The sequence below is a fragment of the Macaca fascicularis genome, chromosome 16 (assembly GCF_037993035.2).
Source record: "Macaca fascicularis isolate 582-1 chromosome 16, T2T-MFA8v1.1".
Lineage (NCBI taxonomy): Eukaryota > Metazoa > Chordata > Mammalia > Primates > Cercopithecidae > Macaca > Macaca fascicularis.
This window is the reverse complement of record NC_088390.1, coordinates 61,986,445-62,003,093: the sequence shown is the minus strand read 5'-3', so window position 1 is coordinate 62,003,093 and position 16,649 is coordinate 61,986,445. Positions and strand designations below refer to the sequence as shown.

Sequence of the window (16,649 nt, the reverse complement as noted above, 5' to 3'; positions counted from 1 at the left end):
CTCCGTCTCAAAAAAAAAAAAAAACAATGGTTTTATTTTCTGGGTACACTGTAGGTATTGGTGGCCCCAATGAATCCATGCCTCCAGCAGTCATGCCTTTCTCTAGCGCCTCCCACGTTGATGCTGGGCTTGGTAATGAGACTTGATTTGGCCAATAGGAACATCAACAAGCTTGACACAAGCAGAGGCTTACTAAATGCTTTCACATTGGGGGTTATCCTCTTGGAATGCCCTATGGGCAGCCTGCTACCATGTGAGAAGTTCAATTACCCTGAGACACCATACTATGAGGAAGTCTAAGCTAGCCTCTTGGAGAGCCCACACCAAGGAAAGCTGAGGAATCCAGGCAACAGCCTTAACTGAGGCTCCAGGCATATGAATCAGCCAGTTCCCAGCCATTCAAGACAGTGCCGCTGCCCCCAGATATCACAGAACAGAGACAGGCCATCCCCACTATTCTGAATCCAAAATTCTGGCCCACAAAATAATTGTGAACAAATACAGTGGTAGTTGTTTTAAGCCAATAAGTTTTAGGGTCATTTTTCATGCCACAATAGGCAAGTAAAACAGAGTATTTTAAACAGAAGACTCTATTATTTGCTCAGTGACAATAGCTGATTTAAGGTGAATTAGTTCATTTGCATCCCACCAAACTTTTGATCAGCATATTAGTCATTTGAACACTGATGTGGACTTCTGTGAAAGTCCTGGTCTAACAACAATAGATGAAGCATCAAAACTTTCAAGAGGAAAGCCAGGGTCTACCCTCTTCAGAGATGGTAGAGAGTAAAGCCATTACACATGATGGTCACAGCTCTCCTCTCTGCTCCTTCCCAAGTGGGACCAAGCAGGGTAGCTCCAATCTGGAGTCAGGGCATCCCCTGCTCCTCACTGAAGCATACTGGGATGCCCAAGGAGACTCTTTTTTTATCTTTGAGTTTCAATTCCTTTTGACTCCCTCTTTTAGTTCCTCATTCCAGGGACATTAACAATTTCTCTACAAATATTTATGTCTACAATAGCACGCAAATCAACAGTTTCACTGAAAGGTGATCTCTTTTCAACATAGGTAAGCAATGTTCTCCTTCACCAAGAAACTATAAGTCATTTACAAATTAAGGTGATCATAATTATTACGTAGCTTCTAGTCATAATATTTAAAAGTCATTAAGAGTATAATTCATTTATTCTAGCCATGATTCTTCACAATGCTATACTCCAAGTGCTATACTTTTATACAGCCTTTAATCAATAAATACTTTTCAGATTTTTGGCGTTTACATATCACCCGAAGTATTTTGTTGGTTATTTCCGTAAGGTAACAACATTGGTTTTCCGAATGAATACATGCCTACTTTCATTCCCATGTGTGACTCATTCCCATCTCATCTATTCTATTACAACATCTACGTGTCACCATCTCTCTGAAGAGGGTTAGAGAGTTTCTAAAATACACTGGAGGTGAGATCATGCAAAAAGGAAAAGACCGTGTTTCTGATACCTAACGATCTGATGATCTAATCATACTCAGAAGTTTTACCTTGAAATTTTGTGTGTGTGTGTGTGTGTGTGTGTGTATAACTATTTCAGTAAATGGATTGTCCTACTCACCCAAACTTCTCTTTGAAATTTAAATGGGAATTCAACTAATAAAACTATGAGTCATCTAATAGAAACTACAAGCTGATTTTTGCTAATTCCATGGTATGCATAGGCAACATAGCATGTATGCATGTGACATACATACACATGGACCAGAAGTTTTTTAAATGACAAGTATCCTTGACTGAGTTGTACATTCACTATCTCATTTAACATTTATCAAAACCCTGTGGCATATCGTTATCTTTATTTTATGATTGGGGAAACTGAGGCTCAAATGGACTACATTAACTTGCCTGTGGTCATACAGCTATAAAATGGTGGAAATAGAATTTGTACCCGGTATATTTACTCTTTGTGCCACACAAGTCAAAAATGCTTGCTAGAGAGTTATGTAAAATCTGAATATGGGCAACACATTTTGATGAGCCCTTGCCAATGACTTTTATCTAAGGTAAGAGCCCAGGGATGAGAAATCTGGATTTTGTATTTGAAAATCAGAACTCGTATTTTTCGGAGGCAATGGGTAGTTTGACGTCATTTACCTGGTACTAGAACAAGATCCATGAGTCAGAAATAGACACTCAGGACCAGAGGACAGGTTTCTATGACCAAAAGCTACCTTCGCATTAATCAAACCTCAAACATCCACTGCTTTCACACAGAGGCGTGTTCTGAACCAATCAGCATCAGGGACGGTGACTGCTTCCCTGAGAGCTTAGCAAGTTCCAAACCTGGAGGACCTCAGACCCCAACCTGTCCAGTTAGACTCCACACTCAGTCCTGTTTTCTATCAAAATTTTCTTTCCTCACACACTCACAGAATATGATAGGACAAGAAAGACAAAGAGAGGGTAGTAATAATGGACAGGCCACAGATACACCCAACACCATCAACAGTCATCAGCTGAAAATATTTTATCCAGAGACTCATCACAAAAAAAACATATTGTGAAAATGTTCATGTATCATCCCCAGCACTCTAGGAAGCAGTAGTTTCAGGTCACCACCCAGTCCCAAGTCTTGTATGTCAGTACTTCTGAAATCTTAATGTGCATACTTATCATAGGGGATCTTGTTAAAATGCAGATTCTGATCTAATTGTTCTGGGTTGAGGCCCAAGATTCTGGACATCTAACAAGCTCCCAGAGGATGCTGAGGCTGCTGATCCCCGAGTCACAAGATTATGGGTGATTTCGATCAATTGGCGATTCGATGCATTCCCCACAGTGAGTGTCGTGTCTATAAACCGGTCTCAACAGGTCCTCTATCGACTGAACAGGATAAACAACACAGCAGGAAAGGTGGCATCGTTAGAATCCCATTAGCACAGTCTTGCTCCAAGCAAGCTAAACCTGCAAGAGCACTAAGTCAGGCCTGGAAGGAAGATGTTTCTTAGGTTCTCACCAAGAACAGAAGACAGAATGAAGTCTAGAAGTTAAGATCGATCACTTTGTCCCAAATTTTTCCTAGACTCCATGCATAGCACAAGCCATGAGAGGTTCACAAATCAGATTCACGGTAGAGAATGGAAAACACTTGTCCAGGATTACCTATTGTGTTAGCTAACTAGCACTAAAAAGTATACTTCCATTTACGTACACGTGAGTATTCACTTATAAAAATCTTTCTAAATTCTTTCTTCAGTGAACCAAACGATGGCTGAAGTTTTAAGAAAAAAAAAAACAACAGTAACTCTAACTGTGAAATTGCGTCCTATTCCATACTAAATTAAATCAGCTTAGACGGGCTGCTTTCATTTGTGTTATGGATGTCATTGTTCTTTGTTTTCAAGAAATTTGTATTGGAATGAATGGCGTTGGAATAAAGAACCAATGAAGAAGTGGTCATTAAATACCTGCTTCCTGCCTACTGCGATGTGAGTCACTATCAGGAAGACGAAGTAAGGAAGCTAGAACTTCAGGGAAGGAAATTAAAATATACAAAAGAGTCCCTGTGCCCAACTGCAATTCCTGTCACCCATAATCATGGTAAGTAATCCTAATAATTATTACCTTTGCTTGTATCATGATAAGGAAATTGATTTGAGCTGGGAAATAAAGAAAACATGTCCCTTCAGTAAAGCTCTGTCCACTCTCCCACGCTCCACAAAAGCTTCATAAAGCCGCCCGTAACTCTCATGCCCTGATCCACCGAGTCAACTCCTGTGACTGGCCTCACACCCTTCTCAAGTATCCAAGGCCTTCCCCGGTGTGGTCTCAGCTTGTTTTTCCAGAGGGCGGCCGTCATTACCTGAACGGCAGGTTTGCTACGCAAGCGCCTTAATGTGGGGCTTTGTAGACATCACATCTGGGCTGTCATTAGTGTCGTCTGAAAATAATAATCAGCCAGCAGACCAAAGAAGGGCATTCCAAGAAAATTCACTGCTACCAGTGTTTGGGGAAACCAGAGAGTATCTAATTTATGTATTTTTAGTTAATCAAAGAAAGGGCTAACTTACACACATCACACAAGGATAAGTTACCCCAAAGCTTACTTATAACTACACCTGGCTGCAGTGCTAAGAGTTGGGGGAGGCTGCACACTTGTAGCTGGCAGCCCTGGGGAAGGAGGTAGCATTTCTAATCATTCCCATATGGACAGAAGGCTGAGCCAGTGGTAGGAGATCTTATTGTGGGAACATGGTTTTTTTATATTTCTCTTTCAATCTCCTATTCTCCTCCTACAATGTTAGGTGCTTGGAAGTTTCCGAAAGAGGCCTTTCTACAGGAGACAAGGCATTCTCTGTCTCTCTCCTCTGTCGACACCTCAAGTGCGGATCCACCAAAGGTCAATAGGGCCCTAAGGAGGAGATGACAGCACGCAAACCTTCTCTCTTCCACCCACCCACGCTGTCTCTCAGTCAGCCAGATGTCAGAGTGGCCAAGACCAGGCTCTGTCTCAGACCACACTGTGGCTGTCTTAGCACAGCAGATGTCCACAATCAGACCCCTCCCCATCGCATGAAGCAGAAGGAAGAAATAAGTCCCCTTGTGACAAGCACCTGCCTGCTATGTTTTTACAGCAAACAAAGTTTAAAACTATATTCTTCAGAGAGGCACCCCTGAGACCTCAGGCGACTGGAGAAGGGGAGCTGGGAGCTGGCACCTCTGAACAAGCCAGAGACCCATCCTAGGGGTTCAGAGACTGAGCAGGCTGGGCAAGAGGAACCCCAGACACCTGCAGGTAGGGATCATGGTAGGTAGAGTCTGCAACTGGGAGTTCAAGGCTTTGATCTACTTCCAGTATCTTCGTGGTATCTGATCCTCGCCGTTTTGCCCCACCAGACGTGAGTAAGGAGGAGAATTCATAGCCAACTCCAATAATGCTTTATAATAAAAGTTTTCAAGTGGTATCTGCTACCTTTTTTTTTTTTTTTTTTTTTTTGAGACAGAATCTCACTCTGTCGCCAGGCTGGAGTGCAGTGGCACAATTTCGGCTCGCTGCAACCTCTGCCTCCCAGGTTCAAGCAATTCTCCTGCCTCAGCCTCCCGAGCAGCTGGAACTACAGGCACACGCCACCATGCCCAGCTAATTTTTGTATCTTTAGTAGAGACGGGGTTTCACCATGTAGGCCAGGATAGTCTCAATCTCTTGACCCCGTGATCCGCCCGCCTCGGCCTCCCAAAGTGTTGGGATTATAGCTGTGAGACACCGCGCCTGGCCTGTGCTATTATTAAAGGATCCAAAGGATATCTAGAAGGGATTCATGTGCTCATTTGGGTCCCACAGTAGACAGAGGTCTGGGAGCCTCTCAGATATTTGCTTCCTGTCCTCAATTTTGTTTGGGTGCCTCCAGTAACCTCTGATATTTATCTCACTGTAAAAGGGGCAAAGACCTAGACTTCTGCCTCCAGGGCTTCTCCTATGGTCGTTTCTCATGTCCTCGCCTTTGTGTCAGCCCCAGCTAAATGTTTCTTCTAGAGGAAGAAAAGGAGCATGTAACCTCTCGCTCTCAAAAATGGAGAGGGGAAGAAGAGGTTTAAGATGGGTGAAGAAAAACTAATACTGCAGGCAGCCATCTTGTTTTCTCAGTCTCCCCTAAACCCACTCCAAGCTGGAAGAACCATGTGTTCATAGAAAAAGTACAAAGGAAAGAAGGGTTTGAGAAGGTCGCGTAGTAGACAAAAAAGTTTCAGTTCCTACCCTTACAATTATCCCTTCTCTAAGAGCTGGCTCCCATTACAAGACAACTCGTCAGAGTTTATTTCCGTATTGGCATTTATGTCTTTAAGGCATCCAAGTATCTTGTGGATCTTTCAACAGATCAAAAGGCAGAAAGAAAAATGTTCTTGGATCAACTCCTAGAAAAATCTGAAACCAGATTTTCCTGGGATATTTCAGGCCAGTCAGTGCCTGTCAGTTTTATACGTGGCACCTTTCTTTTCAAATACGGATTAAACCCTGCGATGAATGAAAAGATTAAAAGCTCACCATTCCAGCAGCCTTAGTTTCTAAATTGTTGTGCTATTTCCTTAAAAACTTCTGTGCATTTGGATCACGCTGACTGCTCTTGGGGGCCACTGCTTGTGTTGCAGGGAAGACACAAAGCTTGACAGTTACGAGCAGTGGGCAATGATGCTTGTTAAGAGTGTTATAAGGGGGCAGGCACTGGGAAAAGAGTTGAACCTGAGGGACTTTCAGATTCAATTATTTTCCTCTTAATCAGAAAAGAGTTTGAGTTTATAAACAACATAAAATAACAGATATATGGAAGTTATTGACTGTTTTGGAAGGCTATCAATAAGACAGGGCATGGCCAAATTATAAATAAAGTTTTATTAGGACACAGTCATGAATGTTTGTTTGCATATTGTCTACAGCTGCTTTTGCACAAGAGTTGAGTAGTTGCAACAGTGTCTCCAGCCCACACAGCCTAAATATTTATGACCTGGCCTCTACAGAAAAAAAAAAAAGTCAATCCCGTACTATAGATATTAGAGCAGGAGAAAATTAGTTGACATTACAGCAGAACAGTCTGGCCTATCTCTATCAATATCTCTGCCAATTGAAGGGGGCAGGCTATTAAATCTAAAGTTGAGAGAGCCTTGGCCCCTTCTCATGCTATTAAAGACGACTGTGGGTCATTTCAAAACACCTGGATGGTTTAGAATTGGTGCAATCATTTAGAAGATTGAAAAGCATCTACTTTTCCCCGCAGGTAATTCATGTTTACAGGAAAAGTTAAAAATAGAAGATATATTTCGCTTTTTACTTTTAAAATTGTATAGCTTCCCAAATATTTTTCAAGATAATTGGTCAACTGTTGCTCACTAAGAAGTAATGTTGTTCTTGACAAAATGCCAATTTGAACAGAGAAAGAAGGATGGTAATGGTGATTTACAAACCAGTTTCGCCCTGAGCCTAGGAGAGGTTGCGGCAACCTTTTGGAATAGGAAGGGCACGAGCACCCCCTGCTGGCTCTAGGGCAACATAAACCTGAACTCATCCCTTTTCCTGATCCAAGGTTCGGGTTGGACAAAGATCGATATCCACACAGGTCTTGTGATGGAATCAAGGAATATCAAACATTCATAATTCATGCCCAATGGATGGTAGCATCTTGAAATTTAAGTAGTTTGTGTTACATGTACAGTGGCAAAGAACCACTACTAAAACAAGAGATAATCAGGTTTTCCTTTATCTCCTTTAAACCTCCTAACCCCATTTAAAAAAAAAAACTTTTTACACTACAGCCTTCTACATCTCATTAATTCCTATAACAGTGAAAAAAGAACTTTCTTCCTCGTTTGAAATAGATCCTAGCCAAGGTTCTTGTTCAAAATAGTTTTAATCATATGAAATTGCCAGGATCCTACTCTGCTGACCCTTACAAAAGGCAACCTGAATATAATTGGTCCATCGACAATTGACAAAGATAGGAGAGACTGCAGCTGTGAAGGGGCCGCGCTCCTTAACTGATGGAGACAGGGATTGTAGGCTAGGGACTCAGGGCACAGCCTTCTGTCCTCACGATTTTCCTGAGCCTCCTCTGAATTCCTCTGACTGATGAAAATAGAGGCTGTGATTTCAAGTATCTTATTGTCATTTAGGCAGGACTGCTCCACGTGATACAGAAAATTTTTAATTAAGCTTTTTTTTGTTGTTGGTTTGTTTTTCCTTTTTAACACCAGTGTCCCAATAAAGAAGCTCCAGGAAAGTAGAAACGTTAAAATCGTGATCTTGTCATTGCCTCACTCTCTGAGGCTCTAAGAACAGAATGTTTGCCAACAGATGGAGGAAAGGCCCTGTTGCCTGTAACTGTGGGACTGCATGGGGATTATGCTATACAGAGCAGTGGAGGTTGAGGACTGAGGCTGGAATAGATGCAGACTGTGTCAAAAAAAAAAAAACAAAACACACACACACACAAGCATTAAGAGGTCAGGGACTTCTGACTTGAAATCGCAAGGGCCTGAGAAGCAAAAACATTTTAAAAGGTAAGAATACTAAGCAAATTAATGTGTGGACTCGTGCATGCATCTAAGTTTTGCAATCATATCGATGTGAACCTGGGTTTCATGACCACAGCGGCCCAAATAATAAGCCCTTCTGTTGGCCCATTTTTCAGAGGAGTGTCAATTATGAGAGTAAAAACCACACACACCAGTTACAGGAAGAGTCTGAAGTCAAATAACAATTAAAGAAAAAGGGTAGGACAGCAACTCAGTCCAACAATTGTCTTTTTAAAATTAGGCAGAACTTTGAAAGTACATTCTAAGTAGACTAATTTGAAGAATAAAGCGAGGAGAAAGTATGGGTGCCCATACCCTGAGCTCATCAAATACTTTGATCTATTTCTTAAAATGCCCATGAGGACTTAAGGCAATGGACCCTAGATTAAAAACACAAAGAACTGTGGCGTCTGGTTTTTCAGACTTGAAAACACTGTGGCCCAATTCCATCCTCCAGGATATGAACACAGCATGCTTTTATAATTCAGTAAAAGCCTGAATTATATCCTTAGCCTACAACATTATGTCTCCCAGGAGATTCTAATATGCAGTTTAAGGATGAGGATCACTGGCTGAAAGGTTTCTTTTGAATCTAATTATAATTCAATATAAAACTGGGGATGGAAAGAAAGGAATGAAAGAATGAAAGGAAGGAAAACAGGAAAGGAAAGAAAAGGAAAGGGAAGGGAGACAGAGAGGGAGGGGGAAGGAAGGAAGGAAGGAAGGAAGGAAGGAAGGAAGGAAGGAAGGAAGGAAGGAAGGAAGGAAGGAAGGAAGGAAGGAAGGAAGGAAGGAAGGAAGAGAAAGAAAGAAAAGAGAGAGAGAAAGAAAGAAAAGAAAGAGAAAGAAAGAAAAAGAAAGAGAAAGAAAGAAAGAAAGAAAGAAAGAAAGAAAGAAAGAAAGAAAGAAAGAAAGAAAGAAAGAAAGAAAGAAAGAGGCAAGCAGGGAGGGAGGGGGAAGGAAGGAGGGAGGGAGGAAGGAAGGAGGGAGGGAGGGAGGGAACTCTACAGCCACACAGCATATCCATCCATTACAGGAGCAAATAAGAAAGCCAATCGTCCAGCAGAGGGCACCAGAGCTAAATAAACACTTTAAAAGTCTTGGAATCTTATGACTTCAGAACCCAAATATTCCATTTTCTCTTCAATGATACTATTTCCTTAAAGGTCACGGTAACAGAGTTATCCCACGTCTCTTGACCCCATATCCTGTGTTCATTCCCAGAACAAAGCTGACATGAATGATTCTTACATGATCATTTACCAACAGAAACATGGAATCAAATTTCTTATTTTAATTAAGGAACATGGCACGATATATTTTAATTGGTAGTAGACACCATAAAAACAAGAAAGATTAAAAACACAAAGAAATGTCTTCCTCTTTAAAACAGATAAATTGGACTCCTCCTGTTCATCCATGCATTCGCTTAATAACCATGGACAGCGTGCTTTCTATGTTAGACACTGTATCCCTTAACACCCCTTTACAGCTCTTTATTGAAGCCAAGATATTTTGGCCCATCCTTCGGATGCAGCATTTCATGGGACACCCTGCTGGATCTCCTGTGCTGTGCTTCCTTCTGTGGCTGCAGGCGCCACGCTGGAGCAATGCATAGGAGAAGCGGAGTATTTCCAGCTGAGCCCCTACACTCACTGCCCCTCCCATGCTCACTCTTCAACACACATTTGTTGGCAAAGGTACAGTCCTCAAGCTTCAAGGTTCAGAAATTTTATTTTACCAAGGTTGGTCAGGAGTTAAGGGAATGGAGCCAGCTAAACCCAAGGAACAAGAGGCCCCTGTTCATTTACAATGGAAGTTGTCTTGTTGTTTTGCCATTATACCATGCACCTGTCTTGGGATCAATGTGCCTGCACACTGAATTAGGTATCAGAAAATTGTTTGGTGATCGCGAAATGAGGGTAAAGGATTGAAAGGCATTTTTCTTAGGAATGCTTTTACACTGTTGGTGGGAGTGTAAATTAGTTCAACCATTGTGGAAGACAGTGTGGCGATTCCTCAAAGATCTACAACTAGAAATACCATTTGACCCAGCCATCCCATTACTAGGTATATACTCAAAGGATTATAAATCATTCTACTATAAAGACACATGCACACGTATGTTTATTGCGGCACTGTTCACAATAACAAAGACTTGGAACCAACCCAGTTGCCCATCAATGATAGACTGGATAAAGAAAATGTGGCACAGATACACCATGGAATACTACGCAGCCATAAAAAAAAGACAAGTTTGTGTCCTTTGCAGGGACAGGAACGCCCGGCTGAAGTCGGCGTTCAGCCCACTTCAGAGGCTGGAAGGCACAGCAGAGTGCTGTGCAACAGATGCCACCTGGCAGACACGGTGCTCTCATCACAAGAGACTGTTATTTGGTACTGAAGTAGCCTTCACATTCCGTAGAAAAATGTCTTTCTGTTTTTTATATTATACTTTAAGTTCTGGGGTACAGGTGCAGAATGTGCAGGTTTGTTACATAGGTATAGATGTGCCATGGTGGTTTGCTGCACCCATCAACCCATCATCTACATTAGATATTTGTCCTAATGCACTCTGCTGTGTCTTCCAGCCTCTGCCTCATTCCCACTTCAGCCAGGTGTTCCTGCTTACATCTGTGGCAAGCCCTCAGCTAGCTTCTCCTCCCAGACTGAGAATCCTCCTAAACTGCACCTCTCGCCATTTCCCTCCAGGGCACAATAGACTTCTTCATCTTGTACCTGGGTGATACCAGCCTCTCAGAATTCCTAAGGATCAGAGGAGTGGGTAGGACAGGTGGATCAGGTAGATGCATGAAGAGAGGTAACACCAGTTACTCAGACTCTGCCTGAGCTACCAGAGTCCTGAGCTTCTTGCCCCCATTCGGGAGGTGTTAGGGGTCTCACTCTGAATCATTAGTAGTTTGTTCTTTAGCTTTTATTTCCATTTCTTCTGTGTGTGTGTGTGTGTGTGTGTGTGTGTGTGTGTGTGTGTTGTGTGCATGCTGCCACTGATACTACTTTTCCCTCTTAGCGATTAAAAGAAAAAAAGATACATTTGAAAAAGCGGTGTATTATCTATTCTGCTAATATGATGTCAGTATTTATGAGGTGTGGTCTTTGTGCCTCTTTTTAAAGATATAGGGAATTACTCCATGGCCAAAATTCAGTGGCTTCCCATATCACAGAGTAAAAGGCAGAGTCCCTGCCAAATGATGCTGTCCACATCCCTCACCATTCACCTCCGAATTGCTGAGGTCCTTTTCACCACGCTCCCTTCCATCCCTGAGCACCTGCACCTCCCCACTGCTCCACCCACACTCACACCTAAACTGCTGTAGACCTTTGCACCTGAGCTGCCATATGGCTCTTTCCTTCCTGCTGTCATTCAAATACCACTCTCACAGGGAGGCCCATTCTCATCTCTCTACACTCAAGGGCAACTTCCCCAGCACCGCCCCACCCCCGCCCCCCGCCAGCCTTCCTTTTTCTCCTCTGACCTACTCTCTTCACCTCTAGCTCCCTCTCCTGAATCTAAGTTCCACCAGGGCAGAAACATTTGTGTTTTTTTAACTACTGTATCCCCAGCATCTGCAACAGAACCTTGCACACACTGATATTTACACAGACTTGTGGATTCATGAATGAATGTGTGAGTGAATGAATGAATACATCAAATACTATACAAGGTTCATAGTAAAAAATAGCAGCCCCTGGTGTCCCCACTCCTGAATCTTTTTCTCTGAAATCTTTTAGCTTTTGTTTCTGGTATTAACTTGAATATCTCTAAGGGATATGCTTACACTGCTATTTCTTGGTCTATCAACTTAAGACATTAAAGACCTAAATTCCCATTGTAGAAGACGGCATTACAGGATTCTTACACCATCTCACACCTCCGGTTGCCATTTCTCTACCTTTCCAGTGTGATTACATCACATTGTCTTGTAATTTACATATATATTATCTATGTGGGGTTTATATCCCGCTGCTAGAATGAAGCCTTGTCAGCAGGAATTTCTGTTTGTCTTGCTCATGAAAGTATCCTCATGGCCTAGAACAGTGCCAGGCCCTCAGCAGGTACTGAGTAAATATTTGTGGAATGAATGGATGAATTCTGAGATGTATGGGCTGTAACTTATCTGCCAGTTTCCCTCATCCCCTCCCACCACCACAACTCATCGCTGCACTTTCGGGATGAGTGGGCCACCCCCATGTCCTTGTGCTTTTCCAGCTAGGACTTTCCCTCAAACTCTGCACCTTCAGAAAACTTCAATGACTCCCTCTCACCCAGCTTTACTCGGGGATCCTTCCTCTATATCCACAAATCTTTTCATGAACATTATACACAATTCCCGATTAGTCACCTTCTCTAACTAGGCTGCTGCTTCCTTGGCATCATGGACTCTGTCTTGATGATTTCTGAACACTGTTGTCTATCATGGCATCCTACCTATTGTAATTGATTCTCAAGCAGCTCTGAGTGAAGAACACACGGTCCCTGCTTACCATTTGGAGGCAAGAGAGAAAGGACATCTTCCTGTTCCCGGTGAGCCCTAAGGTGAGTCACTTCACCATTTACAGAGATAACATGTGGCTCGATGGCTTCTTCTTTCACTCTTCGCTTCCCCAGGTTAATAATTGCCAGATCATTTCATACTCTTTATTTGTCCAGTCATTTCACTTCTTGCCATCCCTTTCCATGTCCAAATCTCCCTCCGAAATAAAAATAAATTTCGAATGAGAGCATCGTGACTTCTTTCAAAGTTAGAATGACTGCCTTATGAAACGTGCGATTCCATGTGTGGCTCTGCGTGACAAGATCACGCATTCCAAACTAAAATGTACAACCAGTGGAAATCTCTTCCTGCTCTGTGACTACTGGTACTTTACAGCGTGGTTCTCCCACTTTGCCATGCATCCGAAGCACTGGAAAGACTTGCTAAGATGGAGCCACAGACTCTGGGGCCCCACTCCCAGAGTTTCTGATCCAGAGAATCAGAGGTGGAGTCTGGGAATTTGCACTGCCACAAGCTCCCGGGTGCTGCTGATGCTGCCAGTCTGAAACCCACACTTTGAGAACCCTCGCTTTCCCATAATGCTTCAAGAAGTCTTAGGCACTAAGTTGATGAACCTGCGAAGGGCTGAGATTTCCCTCATCCCCTCCCACCACCGCCAAGATAAGTAGCTGCTGAGTACAGCGTTACAGCACTTCTCAAACTCTAACAGGCACACAGATCACCTGTAGATCTCGATAAAACACAAATCCTTATTCAGCAGGTCCGCGGTGGGGATGGGTGGGAGGGGTGGTCCGAGACCTTGGGCGGGGGCGGGGGCGGGGGCGGGGGCGGGGGGGGGGGGTGGGTTCTAATCAGCCCCCAGGTGACGCCAATGTGGCTGACTCTCCGCCTAAACTGAGTTGCAGGCATTACAAATGATACCGAGTCCATTAGTATTGAAAGGAAGTGACTTTCTTAGGTCTCAAAGCTTTGAGTAGTTCATCTGATTCAGGCATTTGATTCAGGTCTGAGCTCTAAAACTACTAACACTTTTTTTTTTTTCCCTCATGACCCAACTTGAGAATATCCTTTTATTCTTCGTTTACAATTTTGACAACATAGAAACAAGTTAACATTTTTAACTTTCACCCATATAAAACTTCCAGCCTGAATGGGCCCAGCTGACTCATTGTCACTGCCCAGAGATCCCTGAGCTCTATTCAAACACTGCAGATAGTTGTAAACCTGGAGACAGGGCTGGGAGGGTGGGGCTGTTTATCCTTGTTGATTGAGAAACCTACTCTTTGTCCTGTGCTGGTGTTTTGTTACATAGTTACAGCACCTAGCCTTCCATTGAAATCCTGCCTCAGAGCACCATTATCTCATGCATTATTGAGCTCAATTCTCCCAAAGGCCTGTGTTATCTCTTTCTCATTTCTTGGCTATAAAGAGATTGTGGTGATGGGGAAGTGAAAGAGAAAACACCTCCCAAAACCTACCTGATCCAGCTGATCCAGGACATTTCCTTTTTTTTCCTTTTTTTTTTTTTTTTTTTTTTTTTTTTTTTGAGACGGAGTCTCTCTCTGTTGCCCAGGCTGGAGTGCAGTGGCGTGATCTCGGCTCACCGCAACCTCCACCTCCCAAGTTCAAGCAATTCTCCTACTCAGCCTCCCAAGTAGCTGGGATTACAGACACATGCTACCACATTCGGCTAATTTTTGTATTTTTAGTAGAGATGGGGTTTCCCCATTCTGGCCAGGCTGATCTCGAACTCCTGACCTCGTGATCTGCCTGCCTCAGCCTCCCAAAGTGCTGGGATTACAGGCGTGAGCCACCGTACCCGGCCCAGGACATATCCTTTATATCATGATTTTGTGAACACATGTATACATACATATGCGTATATATACACCCACCGCATATATATAATATATACCCACACATACATAGACACACATAAAGAGAAAACGCCTCCCAAAACCTACCTAATCCAGTGTGACTCTCTTACACCTGCAGGTGGATAGTAGTAAGTGAACATTTAGGGGAGGCAGGACAAGCTACATAATTTTCAGGGCTCGGTAGAAAGCAGACATGCAGGACCCAATTGTCAAGAATTTCAACACTGCAACAGCAGAGCATTAATCCAAGTGCCAGGCCCTTCCAAGCTCATGTGCTCGTGAGGCTAACCCTGGGGGAAGAACTCTGACATAACGAATACCTCATGAATTTGGAAACTCTCACTCTCTTCCCTTCCTCCCTCCTCTCTCCCTTTCAAAACATATGTCAGAAAAGAAGAGCTCCAATGAGAATGGTGATGTCATTTGTTCTGTGGTTGAATAAACACTCGTATCTCTTCTTTGTCCTGTCTTTCCTTCATTTTCTGCCAAATAGCTCAACCTTCCGACTAAGAAAAACCCAACTATATCCCACTGGTTCCAATAAGGGCTAAACTGAACTCTACCTTTGGTCCAACTATGATAAGATGGTTTACCTCATCTACGATAAGGAAATGTACTGCACAAATATGACTAGAAGGGAGGGTGTGTAGTTTCCTCAAATGAGATTTTCAAGTCATCAGACAGCCCCTCCCAAACTCTGAGGGCTCACCATGGATCTTGCTAAAATGCAAATTCCAATGTAGGAGGGGTGGAAAGGACATAGGGCATATCTGCGCTGTGAGGCTGTGAGGCCAAGAACCACACTTTGAGTAGCAGAGCTCTAGAACTACCCTGTCCCTTAAGGTAGACACTAACCACAGGTACCTATCGAGCCCTTGAAATGTGGCTTGTCTACATAGAAATGAAATCTGAGTGTAAAATGCACATCACTTTTCAAAGATGTAATTCAAAAAATAAAATAAATATCCCATTAAGAATTGTATATTGATTCTATGTTTTAGATATATTGGGTTAAACAAAGGATGTTATTAAAATTAATTTCACCTGTTTCTACTTTTTAATTTGGCTAGTAGAAAATTTAAAATTACCTATGTGGCTCACTGTTGGACAGCATTCTTCTAGGAGGTCAGGTGCAGCTTGAGTTATCCATCCTCTCCATTTCATTATGAACTCTTTGGGGTGAAAGCATGGAACCAGCCCTGGACATCACCCAGGGAGATGAGTTCATCTGTTATGGTCTCATCCATCAAGTTTTCTTCTCTGGCTCTCACCACCCCAATACAGATACACAGACGCAAATACACACACACACACACACACACACACACACACACAGAGAGAGGAGTGGGAAAGACTGGAAGACAGGACCTTGTCTTATGTATCTTTCTGTCCTCAATGCCCAGTACAGAGTCTGTTATCTTAAGTAATCCATAAGTATCTGAGATGTAGATCCTCTACGTAAATCATTCATGGCTCCTCCCACTTATACTTCTGGGTCACTGTAAATGTTTGAAAGTAGTCATGTATTTTCTCAATTATATTTTCCTCTGGGTTGTCCTTCAGCTTACCTTGTATTAGCTGCACGGGCTCAATAAGCATCCATGACACAATGCTACTAGCTCAGTGCACATTGAAGGGTGAATGTTAGTGGCCTTTTTCTTGCCACCATCACCAAGTTTACAATTACAGCACTTCAACTATGATCACGGCTGCTAGTAAGAGCTACACCTCACTGGGTGCATCCTACATACCAGGTGCTGTACCTGCACTTCAGATATGGCATTTCATGTAATCCTCACACCACCACCATGCTGGCCATTATGACGGTCTTCCACTTTCCATAGGAGGAAAGTGAGGCTCAGGGAGGCTAAGAATCTTGCCCAAGCAAGTGGCAGAGAGAGGATTCAAGTCCAGATCTCCAAAGTCTGTGTTTTCAATCCTGGGTATCTATAACATTAGCAGAGTGCTCAGAACCATCAGTGCAGCAAAGAGGAAAAAGGGAAGTGGGGTGGTTTTGAATAGCGTGTGAATACGCACACCAAGATGAAGGCATTCTTTCATTTTTTCCCTTGGTCTATTGTTAAATGTACATATATAGTATTTCCCAATAAATTAGAAAACAGAAAAAATAAGTCATCAACCTTTTTTCTCTAAATCAAGGAACATATAAATCTGATATATCCTTTATATCAGAATGT

At 42.8% G+C, this 16,649-nt stretch overlaps 1 long non-coding RNA gene across 1 annotated transcript in view; it reads right to left on the bottom strand.

Moving 5' to 3' along the window:
• The window catches only part of LOC135967703 (uncharacterized), a 75,363-nt gene extending 59,506 nt beyond the window's left edge, over positions 1-15,857 (bottom strand). Inside the window, exon 1 of the long non-coding RNA XR_010581880.2 lies at positions 15,540-15,857. This is a non-coding gene — a long non-coding RNA (uncharacterized lncRNA). The remainder of the gene's footprint in view (positions 1-15,539) is intronic.
• Positions 15,858-16,649: the final 792 nt, after the last annotated feature.